The sequence below is a fragment of the Phascolarctos cinereus genome, unplaced genomic scaffold (genome assembly GCF_003287225.1).
Source record: "Phascolarctos cinereus isolate Bilbo 61053 unplaced genomic scaffold, phaCin_HiC Scaffold_3;HRSCAF=262, whole genome shotgun sequence".
NCBI lineage: Eukaryota > Metazoa > Chordata > Mammalia > Diprotodontia > Phascolarctidae > Phascolarctos > Phascolarctos cinereus.
The window spans coordinates 104146321-104160373 of NW_027555736.1; positions in this window are offsets into that span (position 1 = coordinate 104146321).

Sequence of the window (14053 nt, forward strand, 5' to 3'; positions counted from 1 at the left end):
GATTTGAACTACTTTTCAATAGAACACACACACATTTGTATGTGTGTTTGTATGTATGTATGTATATGTATAAAGCCATTGGAGACAGCTACTCTGTCTTATTGTTTTATTCTAACATTTCTTATTCATTAATTCAAATGTTTGTTTCCTTCTCCATGATGTAGGAATGCTAATGTATAAGAAAGTGAGGCCAGCAAGGTTGTTTCCTGAGCAGATTTTCCTCTTTTCTGTGAGTCCCAGGGACACCTTGCGTTTTATTCAAGCCCTGTACTGCTTGCTGTTCCATCTCTCCAGGAAGGTAGATTAGGATGCCGGGACACTCGGCTCTTTGGCTGTGATTTGTTTTCCCTTTCTGGCTGTTATGTTTGTTTAACACAGTTTTGTTGCCTTGTTGGAAAAGCAGCTTTCCCCACCAGTATGCAAATCAGCTTTGATGAAGAACTCTTATAAAGCTCATTTGCCTAAAACAGACAGTCCTCTGCCATTAGTCAATTTAATTCAATTCAAAGATGAGGGACTTAATTCTTTCTTCATTATCCTCTTCCCTCTCTGTATCTTTTGCTTTTTCAAAAGGTAAGGCCAGCTGAAATGGGTAGGAAGAGGGATGATTACATGCAGAGATCTCCCTAGAACAAGAGGAATCTCAGAATATCTTAATTTCTTCCCCTCCTCTGACCTCCCCCAGGTGTTTCTCTGGAGCACTGCAGGCACCCAGACAAAATTTCAGTTTCACAGGAAGAAATTCACTGCCAGGTATGTCTTGCCTTTCAGCCATCATACTTTTATACCTTCAAGATCCTTTCTAGCCATTCCACACTGACCATTTTAGATTGAAAGCTGAGCAGCAGAGTAATGTCAGAAGCTAAGGGAAGGGAGAAAAGGGTGGCTAGTTTACATCACATTATGAAGATTAGCTAGTAAATGGCATCTTGCACTGATTTCTTTCCAGCTTATAAATATCATGTAAATCTTGCCTAATGGACGTGGTACCATGTCCCTTTCTTTACTGCATATTCCTCTGTATCTTGGGGCTCCCTTAGCATTTCCCTTCACCCTCAGAGGACAGATGGCCACCCAGTAATTCACAACACCCCCCACCACATGCACACACAGAGAGCATAGGACTCCCAATAGCCTCCAGTTTTTCACTTCTGAGCTTCTCACTAATCCTCAGATGGTTTGGATTAATAGTTTTTCATTAAGAGTCAATAAACAAACTCCTAGGTCCACACAAGCTTCTTCTAGCAGAAGCCCAGTGTTACCATTCATCATTGCCACCAGAGAGCAAGAAACTCCATTTGTTTTCTCTGCTACTGACAAATGTAATTTATAGGCTTTAAAGACCTAATTATTTTCTGCGACACAGGATTAAATCTGAGCTCTTCTGACCAGAAGGATAAAAAGAAGCAAATGGTAGACAAAGTGTGTGTGTCTGGGCCCTCCCTCCTCTGGAGGTTGTGGGTCCTTACGGCATGGAAGAAAGCTGGGTAGAATTGTAAGGTTACATAAGAGGCAAGGTTAGTCTGAAAACACTGTCCAAAATATTACCCATGATCCTCTGAAGTGGTCTGGCATTCAAGGCCCACCACAATTTGTCCCCAATCACAAGTCTTAATCTCTGCCCATTCTTATACCTTGTTCTTCTTCCAAAGTGTTCCTTCACATTTTATTTGCAAATGCTATTAACTGCTTCTAGAATTCCCTTCTCCTTTCTCTACCTGCTTAAATCCTACCAACAATAGTAAAGCTAATGACAATTATAACTGTGGTGTCTCATATTTAGGTGGTGCTTTATTGGAATAAAGCACCAAACATACATTTTACAAGATCCTCTCAAAAATCCTGAAAGGCAGGTATTAATAATAACAAATGTGATCTCCATTTCACAGGTGAGGAAAGCAAGGCTCAAAGAAGTTACTTATTCAGGGCCACATAACTCATAAGTATCAGAAGCAGAGCTTGAACTCAGATCTTCTAACTCTATATTCAATGTTCTTACCCACTTTGAATGTCATGTCTACCATGAAACCCTATTGACTGCTAACTTAGCCAGAGGCTATCTCTCTCTTTTCTGAACTCTCATAATATTTGGAAAGAGCAAACCAGATAATATATGTAAAGCGCTTCCTACAGTGATCTGTGTCATTTATTATTGTTGTTGGTACCTCTCTTTTTTGTGCAAAGTACATTCTGCCTTGATTTGTAGTAATTTGTACTGAATGGTAATTCCCTGCGGACAGGAGCTGTGTCTTGTTCATCTTGCATCTTCCATAATGACTAGCACAGAGTCTGACATACTCAATAATCTTTGTTGATTGCATGAGTGATTGAAATTATTCTATTTTTCCATATTCTCAGCAAATCTTAGAGCAGGTAATGAGTAAAGGATTAAAGAAAAAAAATGTGACAGATTAAGTGTCAATGAGGAATTCTCTTGTCTCTAGAACTTTCAAACCAAAGGCAAAGAGTACTTGTTCATATTGGGCCCTTCAACCTATCCTTATTCAACATTGCTTTCTGTTCCAGACATCCCTCTTCCAGGGAAAAAAAAAGGCAGAAAGGAGAGAGGGCTGCAGGGTGCAGAAGGCTAGTAAGGAGAGGGGAAGGGACCAAGGCCAATCTTACATAAAGATGAAAAAAATAGTAATCTCCTCAAAAGACACTTGTATTTTCATTGTAGCCACTCTCCTCCAGACCAGACCTGTAACCACATCCAGTCACTTAGGGACATTGCTACTCTGGCGAACACTCACATGTCAAATAGAACTCCACAGGCCCAATGCTTTTTCATTTTTTTTTTGTCATCCACCTGGGACCTCATTAAAACAGAAACCTACATGTGGCCCTGGCTTAAACCCTCAGCACTTTTCATTTAACTTGCTGCCCCCGTCTCCTAGCTGGTATCCCTGACAGATATCTTTCCTTCCATTTTACTTTCCACTTCTAGATTAATCTTTAAGGAGTTTTCATCATATACTTCTGCTCAGGAACCTTTGATGATTATTTTCTACCATATTTTATTCAATTCAAGCATCATTAAGTGCCTAGGATGTGTTAGGCATTGAAAATATAAAGACAAAACATGTCCTCAAGTAGTTTCCATTCTGCTGAGGGTAAACATGTACAAAAGCAAACACAAAATATTTACAAAGTATTTGGGTGATTGGTGGACTCCAAACTACTCCAAACTGTAGAAGGCTTCAGTATTTTAGCTGAGTCTTGAAGGGAAGATGAGATTTCAAAAAGTAGAGGTGATAATGGAGAGCATTTTGGGCATGATAAAAAGCTTGTAGAAAGACAAAGAAAATGTGCCTGGGATATTTTAGGTATATTACAACAAATAAGTCATTTGTCTAGAATCAAGAACGCACTCAAGTGGGATAATTTTAAATCATTCTGGGAAGAGAGTTAAGAGCCAGATTGTGAAAGGCTTTACATGTTACACAAATGGATTAATATTTTATCCTGGAGGTCATAGGGAGCCACTAAAATTTCTTGAGCAGAAAGGTCTTTAGGAATATCAAGGACAGTTTTATATTCTTGTCTTTCAGGGTCCTTTGTTATCTACTCCAAGTCTACTAACCAAATCTTATTTCTCATATACCATCTCTTCTAGTAAATCTGACCTCCTCCCTGCCCTTCATACAGTGATAGTTTCATCTGTCCCCACCTTTAAACCTTTGCTCATGTCTATTCTCATTTAGAAAGAGTTCTTTTTCCCCTTCATCTCTTCATATATTTTCCATCTGCCAAATCAAGTTCAATACTAACTTCCCTCATCATTCTAGAATGCACCATGCTCCCCATCTCTGGGCTTTCCTATTGCATCTGTAGCTAGGATCAACACATACTTGTAACACACTGAGGTACTAATTCTACAATGTGAAGTATTTAGTCTGATTTTCTTCACTATATGACTGAATTAACACATACTAATGTAAGAAGAGTGTGCATCTAGGAGACATGATGAGGATCATGAGGGATCATACAAAGGAAGAAAGAAGCTTCTCAGACCTCCCTAAGACATGGCACAGAGTTAAGGCTATGAAGATGCCAAAAGGGTAAGGTTGATGTCGCATTAATTAGGTAAGATACACAAGATATCAATCCCATAATCTTTGAAATCAAAGAATTCTTCTTGTATGTGTGCGTACGTACATGTCCATATTTTTGTATCTATACCAGAATGATATAAATATTCCCTATTCTCTTCCTCTACCCTATTATTCCCAACCCCCAGGTACTTTTCCATATTCTCCACTGGGCAGCTAGAATTTTCATTTCCTGTTCAGTTTTAAACCATCTTAGTAATCACTGCGGTAATGGCCATGGTTTGGAATTGAGAGGAGTTACAAAGAATTCATTGGAAACCTTAGGAAGTCTTCATTATTTGTCAATAACCACTTCTATCAATGTGAACTGAATAATAAATTGCTATTACATAGTAAATGAAGACACCTGAGCTCTAGTCTCAGATCTGTCCCTAACTCGTTGTGTGTAATTTTGAATGAATTCCTTTCCAGCTCTGGGTCTCATCTCCTTAATATGTAAAATGGCAGAGTTAGACCCTATCTCTAATATCCCTTCTAGCTTTGATAATCTAAGGTTCCAGATATTTCTAAAGTGTAGGCCTGCTGTTTCATTTTATTAGATTTTTCCTTTTGTTATGCCATTTCTCAAGATGGTTTAGTTAAGAAATTATATTCCCGCTTCGGTTTCTCTTTGATTCCGTGTAGGTTTGCTTAAAGGATGGAAGGTTACAAAATGAGTTTGATCATTTTAGATGTCAGGTCATTGGAGATTTCATTAGAAACCAAGTAATGTACTTAAACATCACAAAACACCTTTTCCCCTACCTGCTAAACTGCAGAAAATGAAAAGTTGATTTATTCCCTCTATAGAGTATTTAAACTGACAAAGTACTGAAGCCACTTCTCAGAAACTTTAATAAAAAGGTTATGTGTATATAGACATGAATGGAATAGGGCTGATCAGACCTATTGTTAAGGAAAGGTCATGTACTTTTGCTGTCCTCCTGGGCTGAACATAGGGGCACTCTTTCCAGAAACAAAGATCACAATAAATAAGAAAATACTAATTAATGTTTTATTTATTTAAATAAATAAATGTACTCCTGGAATCCAGACCAGGAAAATGACCTTTACGTCTTAGAAGAATGTCTACTCAGAAAGGAGAACTTTTGTTTTTTGAACATTGATGCCTCTGCCTTTGTGGCTAAATTGTTTTAGACCAGGATATTACAATGTATACCATAAGTTCAAAATGGATATTTAACTTTTAAAAACATATCATAAAAATTTAAGGAAAATATATGGAAATATCCCCATAACTAAGACTAGGGAAAGAAATCACAACTAGAGAAATGATAGAAGAGATCACAAAAGATATAATAAATTAATTTTGCTTCCATAAAATTGGAAAACATTCCCAAGAAAATATCAGTGCAACCTGGATAAGCAGGGAACCTAAAAAAATTGAGGAAATATTTTTGGATGTTATGTTTGATGATGAATTGATATACAAGATATGTAAGGAATAACACAAATGCATAAGAGCAAGAACAATAAAAGGATAGGAGGATTACCTATTATTAGCAGCCATGTGAAATTTGTTCTAAACCGTTAATAAGAAAAGTGCAAATCAAAAAATCTGAGATTGTACTTCACAGATAGCAAATTAAGAAAGATTACAAAAAAGGAATATAGTCAATGTTGGAAAGGCTATGGAAGGGAGTTAAATAGATGTATTGATACATTGTTGGTGGAGCTGTGATTGCCCAGCCACTGTGAAAAGCAACTTGGAATCATGATAAAAAATAGTCAGAATAGCTATGGGCTTTGACCTTGAGATCTCATTGCTGTTCATGTACCCCAAAGGGCAAAAAGATATTCAGAAAGAGACAAAAAAAAAGGGCTAAAGCATCCATTGCAGCACTTTGTACCATAGTAAAGAAATACAAAGTTCCAAATGAGTAATGGCTAAACAAATTGTGGCACATGAATATAATGGAATACTATTACGCTCTAGAGAATATTTGAATATGAAGAATTCAGAGAAAAGTTAAAAGTCCTATGACTTTAAGCAGTATGAAATAAACATAAACAGGAGAACACCCACAGTGACTACAATAATGCAAACACAGCAATAAATTTAAAAATAAATAATCACAATGATCCAGTTTGGTGCCAGAAAAGAACGAGAAAGTGAACCTCTCTCTCCTGTTTCAGAAATGGTGGACTATGGGGAGACAGAACCAAGATGGCGGAGTGAAGGCAGTGACTTTCTTGAGCTCTCCCCCAAACCCCTCCAAATACCTATAAAAATGGCTCTAAACAAATTCTAAAGCAGCAGAACCCACAAAAACACAGAGTGAAACACATTTCCAGACCAAGACAACCTAGATGGTTGATCAGGAAGGTATATCATGCAGGGCTGGTAGAGGAGTACAGTTTGACGGGGGCATGCAGGCCTCAGGGGAGTAAATCACAGGCAGCTGTGTGAGTTTCCAGACCTCTCAATCCACGAACGCCAAAGAGAACTTAGAAGGTCAGAGGGAAAAGTCTGTTTCTAAGGTGAGAGAGAAGTGTGAGATCCCAGGCCCATTTCCCGATCCTGGCCCCCGGGGTGTTGGCTGCCTCCTGAGCTTCTGGCCCACAGAATGAGGGGGGATTGAGTGGCTGATCATAGAGGGATTACAGGAATCTCTGTGCTGGTGCAGGATTTTCTTACTTTGCCCGTGCTTGGATCTGGGTCACGGTTCTGGGTGGCAGTCCTGGGGCAAGTAGGAACGCTGGCATTGTGGAGCTTGTAGTGGTAGTAAGAGGAAATCCTCTTCACAGTTCGAAGACAGGAATGAGCATTTGTGATCACTCATAGATCAGAGCACAGGCCAGGAAAGGAGTAATCACCTTGCCCCTTATCATACCACCTTGGAAGAACTGAAAATTTACAGGTCCTTAGAAGTATCTCTGAAAACAGCAGCACAATACCCCTGAAGCTTGGGATAGTATGTTCTCCACATTGGAAGTAGACCTTTACCTTAATAAAGTGTTCATAACTCAAGTAATTGACTGGGATCATGAGCAACCTTCACAAGAAGTGTCAGACCATAGAATCTTTTTTTGGTAACAAAGATCAAAACATACAACCAGAAGAACACAACAAAGTCAAAGCTCCTACATCCAAAACCTCCAAGAAAAATATGAATCAGTTCTAGGCCTTGGAAGAGCTCAAAAGACATTTTGAGAAGCAAGTAAGAGAAGTAGAGGAAAAACTGGGAAAAGAAATGAGAGTGATGCAAGAAAATCATGAAAAACAAGTCAACAACTTGCTAAAGGAGACCCAAAAAAATACTGAGGAAAATAATAACTTAAAAAATAGCCTAACCCAAATGGCAAAGAGGTCCAAAAAGCCAATGAGGAGAAGAATGCTCTAAAAAGCAAAATTGACCAAATGGAAAAGGAAATCCAAAAGCTTACTGAAGAAAACACTTCCTTAAAAATTAGAATAGAGCAATTGGAAGCTAGAGACTTTATGAGAAATCAAGACACTGTAAAACAAATCCAAAACAATGAAAAATTAGAAAACAATATGAAATATCTCATTGGAAAAACAACTGACCCGGAAAATAGATTGGACTATCTGAAAGCCATGATAAAAAAAAAAAGAGCCTAGACATCATATTTCAAGAAATTATCAAAGAAAACTGCCCTAATATTTTAGAACCAGAGGGCAAAATAGAAATTGAAAAGAATCCTCCAATCTCCTTCTGTAACATATCCCCAAAAGAAAACTCCTATGAATATTATAGCCAAATTCCAGAGTTCTCAGGTCGAGGAGAAAATATTAAAGCAGCCAGAAAGAAACAATTCAAGTATTGTGGAAACACAATCAGGATAACACAAGATTTAGCAGCTTCTACAGTAAGGGACCAGAGGGCATGGAATATGATATTCCAGAGGGCAAAGGAGATAGGATTACAACCAAGAATCACCTACCCAGCAAAACTGAATATAGTCCTTAAGGGGAAAGATGGATGTTCTATGAAATAGAAGATTTTCAAGCATTCTTAATGAAAAGATCAGAGGTGAATAGAAAATTTGACTTTCAAATACAAGACTCAAGTGGAACATGAAGAGGTAAACAGGAAAGAGAAATCATAACAGATTTATTAAGGTTGAACTGTTTACATTCCTGCACAGAAAGATGATATTTATAACTCATAATACTTTTGTCATTATTAGGGCAGTTGGAGGAAAAAAATTTTACATATATATATATATATATATATATATATATATATATATATATATATATATATATATATATAGAGAGAGAGAGAGAGAGAGAGAGAGAGAGAGAGAGAGAGAGAGAAATAGATACAGATTGAGGGATAGATAGATAGACAGAGGGCACAGTGTGAGTTGAAGATGAAGGGGTCATATCTGGAGAATAAAATTAAGGAATGAGATAGGACTACACTCAGAGAAGGAGAAAGGGAGAGGTAGAATGTGGTAAATTATCTCACAAAAACAAAACAGAAAAGAAAAGGCTCTTACAGTGGAGGGGAAACAGGGGAAGGTGAGAGGGAATGAGTGAATCTTATTCTCATAGGATTTGGCTTAAGGAGGGAATAACATACACACTCAACTGGGTATGGAAATCTATCTTATCCTACAGGAAAACAAGGGGAGAAGGGGACAAGAGAGTAGGGGAATGATAGAGAGGAGGGCACATTAGGAAAGGGGGTATTCAGAAGCAAATACTTCTGAGGAGGTACAGGGTCAAAAGAAAGAATAGAATAAATGGAGCAGGACAAAATAAGATTAAGGGAAACAGAGTTAGTTTTTCACAACATGACTACTATGGAAGTGTTTTGCATAACTGCACATGTATAAATTATATTGAGTTGCTTTCCTTTTCAATGAGGGTGTGTGGGGAGGGAAGAAGGGAGAAAATTTGGACCCAAAGTTTTAAAAACATGCTTAAAAAAAATTTTCACATGTAACTGGGAAATAAGAAATGCAGGATATGGGGTACAGAAGTCTATCCTGCCCTACAGGGAAATAGAAGGGAAGGGGATAAGAGAGGTGGGGAGGAGAGATGGAAGGGAGGGCAGACTAGGGGAATGGATATTCAGAATGTATGCCATCTTGGGGTGGGGGAGGGACGAGATGGGGTGAAAATTTGGAAATCAAAATGTTAAAAACTAAAATTAAATAAATTTTTTAAAATGTAAAATAAATAAAGAAATAAATAAAGTTATAAAATTTAAAAAAAAGAAATGATGGATTGTGAATGTAGTAAAATGTGGTCAGACATAGTCAATGTCTTGTTTTTACTCAACTGTGATTTTTATTTTACAAAGAATGGTTTGTTAGGTGGAAGAGACATGCTCAGAGATGAATATGATATGAAAACAAAATAGCATCAATTTTTTTAAAAAAGTGGTAGAAATCTGCTGCATTGATAAAGTAAAGAAAAGAAGATGCCTGCAATCTGATATAGCTACAGAAGAAACTCAATAACAACCCTCAACTTTTTTAACTTTTTTTTTTTTTGGCTAAGCAATGAGGTTAAGCCACTTGCCCAGGGTCACACAGCTAGTAAGTGGTATGTGTCTGAGGCCAGATTTGAACTCAGGTCTTCCTGAATCCAGGGCCGGTACTCTATACACTGCACCACCTAGCTGCCCCCAATTTTTTTTTAATAAACAAGTTAACATGCATTTATTAAGTGCTTACTGTGTGCCAGGTACTACACTAAGGGATGAGGATACAAACAGAAAAAAAGCAAAAGAAAAGACAATCCTTGCACTCTAAGATACATTCTAATAAGGTAAAATAACACACACATACACAAAAGGGAGTTCAAAATGGGTGGGTGGAGGTACTTGCTTGGAACTACAGGGGAGAAAAAAAAAATCTTTTTTTTTTCACATTAGTCATGTCTTAAAGAAGAATTAGAAGCAATAGGAGGAACCATAAACTTTTTAAACTTTTAATTAACCATATTGGTGTTTTTTATGTTTATAACAGTCATTCCCAATATTCAGTCTCAAGATGGAACCCTCTTCTGTGTTAAAGAAAAACAAAAAAGTAAGCAAAAGTATCCACATAGTGATTGTATCTGAAAACGTAATCACTATTCTCTCCTGATAATCCCCGATATCTCTCCTATGAGGGAGGATGTATATTTTATTAACCAGCACTTCCATTTTTTATAATTGTTCATAATTTAACTTCCTTTCACTGATCTTTTCACTTACATTATTATAGTCATTATGCATATGATTAATTATATCTGCATATTTTACTCAAAATCAGTTTGTCCACATCCTCCCACAATTCTCTCAACTCCATATAAACATTTTATACTAAACAATAATATTCTATCCTACACAAATATTAAGTTTTTTTCAGCCATTCTCCAATTCGTTGGCACCTGATCACTTTCAATTATTTGTATGTAAAAGTGCTGATTTTTGTGGACCATTCCCACTTAGTTCATTTCTTGATTCTCTGGGGTTTTCTAAGTGCTTGTTTCCCATAAGTAGGAGTGGGTTTTATCTCCTCTTTGCCCATGTTTATATAGTTGATTTTGATTCTATCTCTTATTGCTATATCAAATAGAAGCTTAGAATTTAAAAGGACTCATTCAAAAGATAAGCATGGCATCAGGAAAGCTAAATCCCACATGCATCTGAGGTCTGTGATCAATGTTCAGTAGAATTACAAAAGGCTTCTTTAGCTTTGTTGGTGATAACAGAGGAACAAGGAAAGAGTAGGACCCCTGCTATAGATGGATATGAATATGGTAATGGGTGAGAGAGAAAAATCAAGATGATCTAACTCCCTTTTATGCAACTCAGTTGTATGGAGTTGCATAGCATGGCAGGATAAATAGATATTTAGTAATAGAATCAAGGAAACATCAGTTCACCTACCTCTGACACTGCCTGGTTGTATGATCCTTGGAATGTCACAATCTCTCAAGACTCTAGACAACTCTGGCAGTATTTAAGTTACAGAAAAGATGCTGACTTTCACTGATAAAACAGATTTCCTTGCCAGGAATTCCTTGTGATGACAGAATCACAGATCTGGTCCAATATAGGGTGGGGGTGGGGAAATACTTCTATTTCTTACATCAACAAGAATGATCTTTAGAATAAGATCATCAGTCACAGGCTTAGAGATAGAGGGAAACTTAGAGGTCATCTAGCCTACCCTCTTCATTTTACATAGGAGGAGATTGAGGCCTAAAGAAATTAAGTGACTTTCCCAATATTCCACAGTCAAAAACTCATGTTACCGCAAAATGGATCCAAGTCCTCTGAGTCCAAATTCAGCACTTTTTCCACTTTACCACAATGTATCTCAATGTAAGGATAAAAGGATAGTTAATAAGAAATTGACACCTATGATAAATGAGAAGATAGTAATAGAATTCCAACCTGATCTCAGCAACTTCACATCACTAGGCCTAAATGAAATCTATCCCAGGGTACCAAAAAAACTGGTATATATGGTTACTGAACCACTTTGAGGGCACTAAGGAGAAGCAGAGAAGTGTTGTGAACCTAGAATTAAGTAATGGTTATAATAATTCTCGCTAAGGGGGTAAAGGCAGTAATGGAAATAAGTTTACTATCATTTCCTCAAAAGTTCTAAGATTCATTATGAATGGGATGATTAATGAAACTATAGATAACGATTGCTATGAATCAACATGTTTTCTTCAAGAACATCTGCTATTTTATGAGTTACTCTAGTTTATATGAAAGAGATGCTATTTACACAGGATACATGGATTTTAGTAAGGTTTTTAGGAAAGTATCTTAGGATATCCCTATAGTAAGGTAGAGAGATATAAAATGGATGATTGTTCAATTGAATGGATTCAAAAATCTAGTTGTTAAAAGGGTTAACAATGGAAAGCATAGTGACTAAAGTACTGAGGTCAGCCTGGAATGAAACATATAGTAGAATGCCCCAGTAGATCTTTGCTGTCCAATACTTATCAGTGACTTGGACAAAGGAATGTATTTCACGTTTATCAGATTGACTGTTGGCACAAAACTAAGAAGGAAAACTAAGACAATGGATGACAGAATTGGGATTCAAAATACCTTTGCAGAATACAACAATAGGTTGAAATGTGATATGGATAACTGAAGGTGTGAATCCAAAATTTAAACTAAAGAAGTATAGAGTGAGGGAAATGAGACCAAAAAGTAGAAAATTTGAAAGTATCTTTGGGTTTTAGTTGATCATGAGCTCAATATGAGTCAGCAGTATAATGTGAGGGTAAAAATGATGATGCAACCTGAGTATTCATGAATACATGGATGGTTTCACAACAAAGGTGAGGATAGTTCCTCTCTACTCTGTTCTTATAAGAGAACATTAGTTCTGTTTTATACACTCGTGGGTACATAAGGTATAAATCTTTTCAGAAGGGACTTTGATAAAAAAGAACACAATGCTAGATAGGGAGAACTCCAGTATGGGACTACATAAAACAAGAGGAATATTGGATGAAGCAACTGTGGAAGCATAGCTTGAAGAAGATAAAGCCAAAAGGAATAGCATAGGTCTCAAATTCTTGAAGGGTTGTTCTATAGAAACAACATCAATTTTATTTTGCTAAGCTCTATAAATCAGAATTATGATCAGTGTTTAGAAGTTATAGAAAGGCAGCTTTTGGATCAAGATAACAAAAACTGCCTAACAATTATAGTTTACCAAAAATAGAAAGGGCTGCCTCAGGTAGTGTTCTATTCTTGATCATTAGACATCTTTGAATAAAGGCTAGATGACCATTTGTCATAGATGTTGTGGAGGTAATTTATTTTTTGAGTATGGATTGGAGGAGATTACTTCTGTCCCTTTCAGTTCTAGCATTCTATGATTCATAAGGCTTTCCTGCTGGAACATTTGCCTATCTCAGGCTCTCCCCCAAAATTAATAGACATCAACTTCTCTTTTCCTATTTCATGATGGATGGGGTTTGACATCATTCAAAGACAAGAAGAAAAGGACCCATATTTTCCCACAAACAATCAATTTGACCCAGTGGAAAATATTCTTTTCCCAAAGTTTTGAGAGTAGGGAAAATATACTGGAGTGATGCCTCCAGAATATTTGAGGAACAGTTACTCTGGTTCAATAAATTTTCTTTTTAACTGAGGTTCAACTTAGGATTCCTATTAGTTTCAACCTTTATAGTTAAAAGGGTTCTAGAATCTATTTGTACCTTTGTTGTTGTTTTTAAACAATTTCTGGCTTAAAAAAGTAATATTTACTTAGCACAATTAAAATTTTAATAGAGATGTAACATTAATTTAATGAATATATACCTGAGTGTAACTTTAGTCTCTGTGGAACTGTTTCCTATTCTATAAGGTGATCTAGAACCAGAAGTGACAAACATACAGCCTAAAGCTTGCACTAACACTTCCAACTACAGCCTGAACCAGATTCAAATATAATTAAGAAATATTCAACAAAATAAATAAAAAGAAAATAAAACAAAGATAGTATTACATTTTAAATTTAGATCAATATGCAGCCCATAGGGATCCTTATATATGGTTTAGCAGCCTCCATTTCAAATTGGGTTTGACATTATTGCTGTAGACCATTCCTTTGTTCCATCTAGCTCTAAATTCCTTTTTGTACATACATTTTTTTCTTCCAATTACATGTAAATTTTTTAATTCATTTTTAAAAATAATTTGAGTTTCAAATCTTCTTTCTCCCTTTCTTCCCTCCCTGCTCATTGAAAAGGCAAGCAATTTGATGTAGGTCATACATGTGCAGTCATGCAAAATATGGAAATCCATATTATTCATGTTGTGAAAGGAAAGACAAAAAACAAAAACAAAACCAAGAAAAGTAAAGAAAGAAAAAAGTGTGCTCTGCATTCAAACTACATACATTCTCTCTCTAGAGATGGATAGCAATTTTCATCATAAGTCCTTTGGAATTGTCTTGGATTTTTATATTGCTGAGAATAGCTAAGTTATTCG